Source organism: Cibotium barometz, chromosome 6 (genome assembly GCF_041138505.1).
Source record: "Cibotium barometz isolate CiBa-2024 chromosome 6, ASM4113850v1, whole genome shotgun sequence".
NCBI classification, from domain to species: Eukaryota; Viridiplantae; Streptophyta; class Polypodiopsida; order Cyatheales; family Cibotiaceae; genus Cibotium; species Cibotium barometz.
This window is the reverse complement of record NC_141051.1, coordinates 40,611,918-40,625,292: the sequence shown is the minus strand read 5'-3', so window position 1 is coordinate 40,625,292 and position 13,375 is coordinate 40,611,918.

Here is a 13,375-nt window from a genome sequence, read left to right as displayed (position 1 = left end):
CTAGGGATTCGACCCGTACCGGTGCACAAGAGCTTATCCACAAAAGGAGAGAATGCCCATGGCTACCATCACTTGACACTAGACTAAGCATACACACAAGCTCAACTTGTCCTCATTCCTACACACCCATTCATTCACAAATACAAGCAAGAGGAATACAATCACTATGCACTCAAGCAAAGAGAAAGACCTCACTCCACTCCTATCTTCCTACAAGCATGCATACATTCAAGCATCAAGCTTCCATGAAAGCTTCAAATCAATCCATGTACTCAAAAATGAAATACTAAAAGCATGCATAAGAGTAAAATGATTAGAGAAGAGGATGAGAAAGACTCATGACATTGCTAATGATTCAATGAAGAGATTTACCTCATACAATGATGTAGATGGGGTGAGAGAAGAGTCTTCACCTCTATGGAGAAGAGGGAGAGTAGGTCTCTCAAAGGAGCTCTTGCATGAACTAAGCCCAATGTGTGTAAAGCTCTCAAATGAGCCACCTTTTATACAAAAATTCTAGGACTCCCATAAGTCCCCATGTGGGATTATTATCAAACCCTCTCCCACATTCATCTACAAAGTGGAACTCTTTTCAAGAGCCCTAAGTATTGTTTTTGTTGCATCCTGGTATTGGTATTGATCCTCATTTGCAAGCAACAGCCCTCTGCTGAATATTTTTGCCTCCTCTCACCCTTAAGGATAAAGTGTCCTTAGATGCTCTCCCCCCCCTCCCCCCCATGTGAATAGACTTAAGGGAGGAATCCCCCTTCTCTCCCTCTAGGTGTAGCCTTCTCCCCTGCAAATCCAATTTAAGGATAGGTAACTTTAGTAAGAGCTTTTAGGCTCTTAGATGTGGTACACACCTAGGAGTTTTTTTCTCATAACTTGAGCAAACGACTCCTGAATCATTGGATTCACGCGAACGTGGACTACAAGAAGGCGGGCAGAATGGCTCCTTCGCAAAAGTGCCAAAATATCACCTCAAGAGATGCGCACAATGAGTCTAGAGAGGTTGCTCTAGATGCCGCCCCATCTCTCCCCTTGGGAGCCCCACAAGGAATTAATGTCTAGGTTAGCTTGGTCATTGTTTAAAAAGCGATTTTTTAATTAATCTTTAATGTTAACTTTAAGAAATTAAGAAAAGAAGATGCCACTTTTCTTTATACCAAAATTTCTATGACATTGTTGTTTTTGCAAGAAAAGTGTTGATATCTATCATATTATGTAGTTTAGTTTATAAATTGTTATCTTGATTGAGTTAATAAGTACAGGTACATCTTCTCCCCGCCTCGATTCTAACCGCGTTTTTGTGCTTGTGTAGCTGGGCGGTGATGTTAGCGAGGCTCGGAGTCGACCAAAGGTATCCCTCATACCATGGAGGCGAGTATTGTGATGCTGCCTAGTTCTGCGGGCCCAAGCTACTGCGGTGTGAATAAGCCCTCCCTAGCACGTAGAAATCTCTTTGAGGGGTAAGAGGATCAAGCGATGGAGCCTAAGAGGGCGACATGACAGCTTGAGTCCTCACTAGCTGTTGGGACGATGAGGTGTATGGTCTCATAGGGATTGCCTAGTTTATAGAGTCTAGAAGGCCGAATTGTAGATCATCAGCAAAATAAAGTAAAGAGCCTGAATTTGACTATGAATAATTTTGAACATTGTATCTATTTTTTTTAAAATCCTTTGTTTGTAAACATTGTGTATCATTGATAAAGATAGTTTAAATGAACAATGTGTAAGACCTTTAATTAAGGAACTTGTTGTAGGATTAATAAGAAAACAAATTGACGTGTGGGTCAGGTGGAAAGTGGAAGGAGGATGGAATGCCCTAACGGCTACATCCTATGGATGGGTGGACCCGATTAGTTGGGTAGCTTTCCAATAAATAAATTGAAGCTCTACGTTAGACAAATAAGTCCCTCGGCAACCCTACTCTAGAGGACTAGGTCAACAGTTATGCCTTGCATAGATGAGGAAGAAAGCATTGTTTCTAGAAGTCAAGAATAGAGGTTGCCCGAGCTAAGGTCGATCACTCTATGAGTGGTTTGATTTTAGAAATCCTTTAGAAATACCACGCTCCCCCTATTGGATAGAACTAGGTCTTACCTACTAATCGTATCCTTATTGATGAGTAGGAAATTATCCTAAGTGAGACTTAGTAGACTATCTTAAAGGTTTAGGAAAGGGGGGACCTTACAATTGGTATCAGAGCCGATCTTAGTTCCTAGGACTTGTTAATTAAGATTTTTTTGGAATATATGTTTTACCTAAGCTAATTTATAAAATAACTTACTAGAACAATTTGAATTGGTGATTGAATGATTGTAGGAATAGGGTGATGCCTACTCGAGATTATTAGTCTTCCAGTGCATCTTCAAGACGGCTTGTCAGTCTTCGAATTTTGAGTTCTGTGATACTATGGTGCAGATACTTGAGAGATTGTCCCTCCCTCATACCTCTCATATCCAAAGAGTGTGGGGTAGAGATCATCTTTGGAATTGCAAGCCGAGGTATTTTTTCATCAGAGCAGACCGAGCTGGGAACATCACCATTGATTTAAACTGGATTCGTTGGATCGAAAAGTTGAAGATGGTCTGTTTATTTTAGTTTGTGGGTACTCCCAGGCCCGAGAGTTCTATGACCATAGATGGGAATCGCATACCACAAGACCGTTGGGTATATGACCAAGTAATACAGGTCTTACTTGTGCTGACAGAGTAGCGGTTTTGGGACACGGCCCAATCCAGAGTCTACTACCATCAGTCTTCTGTGTCTTAGAAACTATAGCGAAACCTCCATATTTCACCTACCGCTGTAGTCTCATGTCTAGTTAAGCCTAGGATTTTCTTTTATGATGATAAGACTAATTATATTAGTCTCAAACCTTTGTAATAAAACTTGTCCTTGTAAATATTTGAGAAATAAAATGATTTCAAAGTTTTGCTTTTAAAATCATGAGTGTAATGTAAAGTATGAGTCTTGTAATCCTAAAATTTAATCTTACGATGATAGCGAGAGGACAATCAGCCTCCACTCCCCAATGCACTATATACCGATCTCTAGGAGAAGAAGCTCCTACTCAAGCAAATGCAACCTCCCTCCTCTAAGGGAAAAGGTTCAAAGATTGAGAAGGATGATGAGGTTTGGATCGAAGCAATGGATGATTATTTCTCAGCTGCCAGTACTCGAGCGGCAAACCAGTCCATGCTTGCATGATTTTGCCTCACCACGGATGCTAAACTCTAGTGGAAGCAATGGTGCCGTGATGATAAGGGAGTCACTGAACACTCCCAAACATGGGAGGATATCAAGCAAGCTGCGAAGGAACGATATCTCCCGCCATCTCATGAATCCATCAAGATGAATGAGTTTTTTAGTCTCAAGCAACTCAGTTTAAACTTGGAAGAATACTATTCTAAATTCATCACTATTTGAAAGTATTCCCCAGCCATGATGACTTCCTATAGCAAGTGGCTCGTTTCTACCAAGGATTTAATGAGCCCTTGGATTCCTTCCTCGAAGCAATGAGACCAAGCACATTGCAAGATGCTCTTATATGAGCAAAGCCTCGTGTGAAAGAGCTAAAGTCTAGTAAAGCTAAGCCTTAGAAGAGATCTTACCCCCCCGAAGCAAACATTAAAGATTAATCTTACAAGAAGCCCCAGCAAAATGATCCCTACTACAACCGAGGGCAAAAAAACCAACTCTGTTGTTCCCTGCTCGTATGCGGCTTCTTCTAGAGAGGCCCCTCTTTGTTTTGAATGCAATGAGCCGGGACACTTTAGGGGCAACTGTCCCAAGCTAGCATTGTAAGATTCCTCCCCCAGCCCCTCAAGATGTCCAATCTCTCCCCCTCCTGTAATCATTCCCCTTGTTAGAATATTAACAGATCTTGTTTCTACCTATTTTGGCTTTTAGAGAGAGAAAATATTCTAGAGAGAGATTATTCAATTTTTAGATATTTTTGGATGGAAAAATATATTTTCTTATTAAAATAAATTTTCTCGAAACAAAAGTTCAAAAAGAAATTTAGAAGGTGCATTAGAAATAAATTATAATGTGTTTAAAAGGCCTTAGCCTAAGGGTCCAGATTTTTTAAAAATTTTAGAATAAGGTTCTGAGGAGACAATTAGATTAATCCAAATGTAGGGAGGAGATAAATTGAAGAAATAAAGAAAATTCTCCCAAAAATGAGTAAATACTCTTATAAGATGAAGAGTTGACTAAGAACAAGGTTATTAGTTAAAAAAGAAGAGATATTTAGAGGAAATGATGCATTTTTGACACCTCAGTGTAGGGGAATTCCCCTCATGAAGGAGGTGCCTATTTCACATGTGTGGTGGAGTTTCAAACTCTCAAATAATGAGATATTTCATCTCCCCTCTCTCCTGTTTCAATTAGAACCAAAAAGTAAGCTAAACTAAAAATGGTCAAAAAGTGACCAAACTGATCTGGAAAATTCTAGAATCAGCTTGCTTGGTTAGAGGCTCACTTTTTCCTATAAATAGAAGCCTCCCCCTTTGTAAAAGCTTAATAGTGTTTTATGCACTGTTACTCTACTCCTCCCCAGAGCCAAAAACAGTGAATTTATTGATAATTTATTAGTTTTTGACTATTTCCTCTTCAAAAGAATTGGTGGCCACTCTTGTTGCAAACAAGAGTAGATCCCTCAAATCATCAAGCCAAAGGAAAGCTCACAAAAATTCATGTAAGCTAGAAATCCTAATTTTTCTTTATTCCATTTAATGGTTTTCTAAATTTTATTTTCTTTAAAATGAAAAATGATATTATGCCTTGTTGGAAAGGCTTTCCCCCTCTCTTCATTCTTGACTTCAGCCTTTCTTTATCCTAGATATATAATCAAATTGTTAGAATTAAACTTTTCATATTGTTTCTCTTTAAAAAGTGGAATTTGATTAGTTTAGAATGCTTTAAACCATTTGGGATAATTTCTAAGTAACTTGAGAATGAAAAAATTTTAAAAATGGTCCGCCATACAAAGGAGGTTATGGAAAATTTTTCTCTTAAATTTTGTGAAAAAAGATTTAACTTTTATTATTCAAAAAGAGTAATCCCCACCGTTTGTGTATTCTAAAAGTGTTATTTTTATTCTAGGCATAGAAAAATGCATATTAGAAATATTTATGTTATAAAAGTGTTATTTCCATTAGAATTAATTTCTATGCATAGAAAGATGCATATTGGATATTTTTTTATTATAAAAGTGTGATTTTCATTAGCATTAATTTCTATGCATAGAAAGATGCATAATGGACTATATTTTTATTTCAAAAGAGTTATTCTAATTGATTTTGATTTTATGCATAGAAAGATGCATAAAGAAATTTATTTTTATTTCAAAAGAGTTATTCTCATTGATTTTGATTTTATGCATAGAAAGATGCATAAAGGAATTTATTTTTATTTCAAAAGAGTTATTCTCATTGATTTTGATTTTATGCATAGAAAGATGCATAAAGGAATTTATTTTTATTTCAAAAGAGTTATTCTCATTCATTTTGATTTTATGCATAGAAAGATGCATAAAGGAATTTATTTTTATTTCGAAAGTGTTATTTTTTTTAAAATTAAATTTATGCATAAATAGATGTATAAAAGGATTTTTATAAAAGTGTTATTCCCACAAAAGTTGATTTTTATAAAAGAATGAATGGATGGATAGGTGTGATGTGAATCAGATAAATGTGAAAGAATGAATGTGGATGTATGTATGTGAAAGGAGAAAAATACATAATTTAAATATTTTTATTATAAAAGCGTTATTTTCATTAGAATTAATTTCTATGTATAGAAAGACGCATATTGGAAATATTTTATTATAAAAGTGTTACTTTCATCAATATTAATTTTTATGCATAAAGTGATGCATAAAAGATTTTTTTTTAAATTATAAAAATGTTACTTTCATCAATATTGATTTTTATGCATAAAAGATTTTTTTTATTTATAAAAGTGTTACTTTTCATCAAAAATGATTTTTATGCATAAAGTGATGCATAAAAGATTTTTTTTAATTATAAAAGTGTTACTTTCATCAATATTGATTTTTATGCATAAAGTGATGCATAAAAAAAAATTTATTATAAAAGTGTTACTTTCATCAAAATTGATTTTTATGCATAAAGTGATGCATAAAAGAATTTTTTTATTATAAAAGTGTTACTTTCATGAAAATTGATTTTTATGCATAAAGTGATGCATAAAAAAAAATTTATTATAAAAGTGTTACTTTCATCAAAATTGATTTTTATGCATAAAATGTGATGCATAAAAGAATTTTTATTATTATAAAAGTGTTACTTTCATCAAAATTGATTTTATGCATAAATTGATGCATAAATGATTTTTATATCAAAATTGGAGTTCTCTTTAATTCCTTGTTTAATTTCCATGAATAATTGATAAATGAATAACTAAATACTCTGTGAGAGAAAAATTCTATCGTTCCATATTCACTCGGATGGTAATGAGAAAACTCAAAAAAAAACTATCGAAGTCAAAATTTTAGATAAATGATTAATTTATTCTTCATAGGAATTCGTGATTAGTTTAGAAATCAGTTAAGCAAATATTCAATGAATGAAATTCAGAAAAATAGTAATTGAAATATCACCCCTTTTGAGAAAGATAGTTCAAGAAGAACCTTACCAGACTCAAATCCTAAATCAGGCTATGACCAAGACCAAACTCCTTCGTCAGTTTCAAGGAGAGACGATGTGACCAGTTCAGGAAAAATACACTCAAAACACCCACCGAATCTGAAACTAAGTTGAGACCCTTTTGATTTTGATCTGAGGATCAAGGTTACAGAATTCGAGGAATTCTGTTTGGAATTCACACCTGCGATCTAGAAGTCTTGAATACAGATCTAAGATATACTCATTGTATTCAAAAGAAGATCAAAATTGAAAACTTGCATAGAAACCCTGTTTTCCTAAAGGATTGTCTTACACCAGAATGCTGGAGGGAGCATTTGGTATATGTGTTTTTCTAAGGGAAGTGCGGTTGCAATAGCTGGCAGGGAGTGTTCAAAAGACGGCTCACGCGGCAAAAACCTGCCCAAGTCTTGACCAGCCTCGGTATGGTGAAAAATGGTGTGCTTCGGGTGGTACGATGGGTGAGGGCCGACAAAGCGGTCCCTGAGTGAAGTGCTAGGACACCTAAGGAGGATCCTGGAGGGTTCTGACCAGGCGATGCACGGGCTCGCATTGCTTAGGACATCCATGCGTATGTCATGGAAGATATATATGTCTGATGACGAAAAAAATTATTGTAATCTATTAACTGGATCTCGTTGCTAACCAGCTGGTCTCGACAGAGAGTCCAGAGTGATACCTGTTTTTGAGAAACAAGGAACTGGATGAAAATTTTTAGTTATGATATCTGTAATCAATAATTGTGTTCAGACAATAACAGTTGGTTGGTTGTTGACAACAAAATGTCTTTGAAGTCATACCTTCAATGAAACTAGGGTAGCCCAAGGGATAGGAGGATATAGCAGACATTAAAGAGAAGTTTACTGATCCAAATAGAGATTCTGAGTAGGTTGGTTCTATTTTTTAGAGCACAATTGGTAGTAGTTAAGACCAGTTAGATCAATGTCAACTATAGATTAGTAGAACATAGGGGGTGTCTAGTATTGCTCTAGAGATGATAGATTGATGCTAGCTAATCGAGGAGGATAATAAGAGATCCAAGAAGATAAATATTAGGTTGAACTTTGTGTCAAGTATCCAAATCAATTTACTTGCATCTAGGGCAAAATAGAGTCGACAAGTTGAGAGCTCATAGATTTTAAGAAGACTGGGATCAAGTGTTTGAAGTTAGCTGCCACACTTAAGGATACTCTGGAGAATAGGCAGATGTATTTCTATCTATAGTCAATTGTTCTAGATATTCTGTCAAAATTTGTTTATTTTTCGATATATATCTAAGGTAGATTTCCTTCAGTTTTTCTTTTAGCTAGGTGTAACTGGTGTCAGTAAAGGTTATAAGGCTAGATCTTAGCTTGGTTTGAATATCTGGTGAGTTTGGAAGTGTCAGATGACCCAAATAAGAGAATATCTACATTAGCTAGGTCAGTTTAGCAAGCCTTAAAGAAGACAGACTGTTCGAAAGCAGTTGTGCATCAACCTGCTGTGCTGCCTGCTGCTGACAGTTGACAAGAGGTGTGCATTAACCTGTTGTCAGCAAAACAGCTGAGAATCTGTAAAGTGATAACTCTTCAAGTTTAGAGGTTCTTAAGGTCTTGTGGATGTGAGAGGAAACTTGAGGAAAGTTTCTATTTTAGTTAAGGTTTCTAAGTTAGAATTTTGCGTGATATTTTTAAGGTAGAACTCAGTTTACTCCAGTCAGTTGGGGGGTCATAAGTTGGTCAACAAAGGATCCAGAGAGATCTTGGGGAGGATGTAGATGTGAGATCAGCTGACCTTGGAGGATGTTCTGTGAAGGGGGAGGGTATATTTTGTACTGGGGTTAGAAATCAAGCTTTCAGAGGCAAAATCTACCAGGCAATTGATTGATTTGGATATGCTCTAAGGGTCACAGCTTGAGATTAGATGAAGAGTGGGGAACGTTGGAGGATCTAGAGAATGTTTGATTGACTAGGATCAGAAATCAGAGTTTGGAGTCATATTTTGGACAGTTGGAGTGAGTGTATACATGTCAGAAGGTCATCATGGTGTCAGCAGGGGAGAGTTGACAGGCTAAAGACAATACCATAACGAAAGTGCTAGAAAAGATATCGAGGATGACACAAAAAAAGAGGCCAACAAAAGACTATGCGGCTGAATTCAGAGCAATGCTAATGCACCTGGACCAGCCCAACCATCCCGCTCCAGGCACACTAAGCCAGTGGTTTGTGAGAGGACTGAGGGAGAAGCTCCAGACGGCAATAGCCTCATACAACCTAGAAGCCCTAACCTTCAAACAAGTGATGGCAGGAGCTGCCAGAGATGAAGGATTCGTGAAGCAAACAAACAAAGACTCCAAAAAGAAAACGAAGGAGAAGAGGAAGAAACCTTGGAATTTGATTCCAGAGAGGATACCTCAAAATTAGAATCCAGCTAGGAGACAAATGCTAAAGAGCAGAAGCTGTGACAAAATAAAGGTAGGAAGTAGGCATAGAAAGTTCAGGAAGAACTAAGGGGGCTACCCTAGCCAAGATTGCCGAAGGATACGCAAGATCCGGACTCAGACTAGATGTATGGTGCACGAGGTGCAACAATCAAGGGTACACAAAAGAGGAGTGCCAATTAAGAGGCACACAGCAAGTGTCCACCATCTCTGGAAGGGACAATCACTCTACAGAGACATGTTACTATAACATACGAAACAAGAGCCCAAGGGTGGTGAAAAAGCAGCAGCAGCAAGCCCCCGCTGTCAACCAGGTCACCACAGGACCTCAAATCAATAGACCATACGGAAGAGGAGGTGGAAGATTTGGTCCAAGAGGAGCCTATTTCTGTCACAATGGTCTAAAGCATAGACATAATGATTGCCCCATATTTCAGTGCCATCAGCATGAACTATAGGAAACAAGGCCAGCAAGGGAGGCAGACATGGCAGGAAATGTTGCAGCTATGAATATGGTGAAAATAGACCATGGAGAAGAAAGGACAAAGCCACCAAAAGTGATGGTCATGATAAGATCACAAGGACTTGTCAAGATGCCGATAGCCAGGAATGCCAAACCAAAAAAGAGACAGAAGCCAGAGCAACTCGGCAGGACAACAGAAAGTTCATGAACAAATCACCAAACTAGTGCAAAGTGCACAAGGAATGATGAGAACAATACACGAAAGCCCGTGCTTGGAAAACCCTGAAGGAAATTTGGATAGGATAAGCCTGATCAAGAAGAGAGAGAAAATTACGGTAGAAAAGAAGTCGGTCTGTGAAAGAGAAATCAGAGGAAAGATGCAAAAATTCCATCAGGAGCCAATTACAGCCCAGAGCAACAGAAGCCTCGCAAGATGGAAGTAGAAGAAAATCAGGAGAACATCCAGAATGGAAAACTGACAAGGGGGAAGTCAGGAACGAGAGAAAGAGAACAAGATGAGTCCACTAGAAAGGAGAAAAGCAGTAGTTCTAGAAAGGAGTATGACTTATGGGAGGATCTTAGCAAGATGAAATTGAATATCACTCTGGATCAAATGCTGAACCTAGTTCCCAACTATAGACAGAAGTTGTTGCACACCATAATACCAAATGAAAAACTGGCACAAATGCCTTCACAGAGGAACCCGAAAACCTAGCGACACAATGCAAGAATATGAAAACTGTTTAGGACTGTGACACGTCTATTCCAAAAGTAACCATCAGGATCAAAGGTGAGACATTGATAAGAGGCATTCTAGATGGTGGTAAACATAATACCGGATAACCTTGCTACAAATCTAGGAATCACTGACATGTAACCCGCTCCATTCCAGATTCATATAGCTGTGGTTCCAACCTGTCGGGATAATCAAGGGAGAATAGATAGAGGTGGCAGGATGTAGCTTCACTGCTGTGTTTATTGTTCTCAAGATGACCGGGATAACAGGTGCATACCCCATGCTCCTAGGAAGGCCTTGGCTTCAAAGTGGAAGAATAAAGCATAACTGGGAGATGGACAAAATCACAATCAAAAGAGGTAAAAAGAAGGTCTACATGTCAGTGGTGGTAGGAAAGAATAGGCTAAGCCCAAGAAACCAACCAATGCATGTAGAAGGCACGAACTACCTAGAAGGGGTAGAAGATGATGAAGAAGAAGAGAAGATCTTGAAGGAGAATCTAGATATGCTTTTTGTTGAGATTCAAGCTCGATGTCAGCTTGTGCCAGTTGCACTATGTGCTGGCATGTTAGGTAGTAACATGTATGAGACATAAATGACCGCATCCAGCTGGTCATAGCATGTGGACATTAGCTAGGGTTAGTAGTGTGTGGACACAACACAAGTAGTGTGTTGTAGATTATGAATTATGGCTTTATGCATTGTGTGAGAAGGGAGATGGCTTCCCTCTATGGTTAGGGTTTGATAATATAGGGTTTGCTCCTATGTGTGTGTCTCCTCTCCCTCTACCTGTTTTTCATCATGGTATTAGAGCTTGGTTCTCTCTATTAGGGTTTATGAGTGAGTGAGAGAAGAGGGAGAAGAAGCTCTGAAGAAAAGCTGTGAAGCTTGCCATTGGAGCTGTGAAGCTTGGAGCACACCGATTTTCATCAAATCTGAGAGCTTGGCCTACCGGGTAAGGAGTACTAAACATCCTTGAGTGGAATGCAGGTGATTCAAGCACAAACAAGGCAAATCAAGGTTGCCCAAAGCAAAAGAAAATTCTGGTTTTTGTAAGCTTTCCATTGGAGCTCGAAAGTAGTGATGTATTGTGCAAACGGATGCAATCTAGCAAAGGAACATGTATGTGACAAGGATTAATGTATTGGCAACTCATGTGCAAGCCCTACATTGAATTTGGAGCAAGTTTGATGCATTTAAATGATTAGAAATTCACTGTTTTGAAGCTCTCACAAAAACAGAGAAGTGAGGTCCATTGTTGATGCAATTAAAGCTAGTTTTTTGCAAAAATCACTACATTGATGGATTGGGCACATGCCTAGGTGTGTTGGGCATCTAAATATACCATAAATTATCATTATAAGCTTCTCAAATCAACCCTACAGCATGCAGCCCAGGCAGATGTGCAAAAACAGAGCAGTTTTCTCTCAATTTTGAAAAGTGGAGGCCAAATTCTACTTGGTTGATTGATTAAATTCAGAATTTGTTTAGCAATTGTGTGATACACATACTTGAGGAGGTTGCTATATGATTGGTTGAATAAATTATGCATTATGGAGCTGATTATGAGCTGATTAAACAGGCTATCTACTATGATTAGTGAAACAAAGGGTGATTAATCAGCTAATTACTCTCTCAACTTAAATAATTGGTCTAATTCCTTTTATATGGAGTTAGTAGATATCAATGCTAAGCTAATGAATGCCTGGTCTCTCAATTTGGACAAGGATTAAAGAAATTAGAGTGGGATTAATACTGGTTTTACTGGTTTTTCTCAAAATAGAGAAGGGGATTTGATAAATTTGGTACACACCTTGGTTGGTGTTGATATGCAACATTGAGCTTGTTTAGGTGTCAACGCAAGTTATCCACACTTGATTGAACCACTACATTGCAATTTGAAGCCTTGGAAATCACGCTAAAACAGGGTACTTTGGACTGCGTATGCCAGTTCAGTTTGAATGCAATCAGTTTGATTTTCTACATCAAAAGTGAAGTTTGTTGAGTACTTTGGAGTATTTGGAACACTTATTAGAGTGTGGTTGAGTTGAGAAAGGCTCGTTTACAGATTTGGACATGTGCGGAAGGTGCATTTGCATTGAGCAAATATGTCAGACAACCCAGTACTACAGATTGTAGGTGAGAAATTGGATAGAAAGAACTTCCAGGCATGGAAGTACAGGATTAAAAGCTTTCTGAAAGTAAAAGGGTTTTGGAACATTGTGACAGGTGCGGAGCCAAAGTCGGAACTACCTCGACAACCTACACAACAACAGGTTGTAGCTTATAATAAGCAATGGTCAGAGAGAGCATACAAAGTCTTGCATTACTTGTCTATATGTATCTCGGATGCTATACTCATACATAAACATGATGCTGAGAATCCCAAGGATGCATGGGATACATTGGTAAAGCTATTTGATACAGACACTAGTGCTCGTAAGTCTCAGTTTTGAGACAACAGATTCATAATGTGAAGCGAAAAGGAAGGAGTATCCATGATTATGTTCAATACGTCGCCCAATTAGAAATCGAAGAGAAGCCGAAACTAAGTCGTACTGCAAGAAGGCGGCAAAACCAAGAGTTGGCTCAGCAACAAAAGGAAGCGGAATTGAAAGAAAAAAGTCTGGCACAACAAGAACCAGTAGACTTACACCCCGCACCCGAGCATTTCAAATCATTTACCACAGGGGAACGTAAAGTGGTCTACACAAAAGCCCAACGACGCCTACCGATGGGAGTAGCGGTGTCTACGATGGCCCTGCGGTAGTTAAGGAGATAGACTTAGCAGATCCGGGTGAGGAGTCTAAACCAGTTTTTATTGCTCAAGACCTCACCAGGGCGGAAGAAGCTGCACTTACAAAGCTTCTTAAGGAATTCAAGGACATATTTGCCTGGACATATCATGATATGAAGGGTGTTCCACCCTCGGTGGTGCAACACACGATTCCAATGATTAGCACTGCTAAACCAGTCCAGCAACGTCCCTACCCAATGAATCCTAAGTACGCAAAGATTGTACAAGAGGAAATTGAAAAGCTTGTAAAATGTGGATTCATATACCTTATTGAGCACTCAGAATG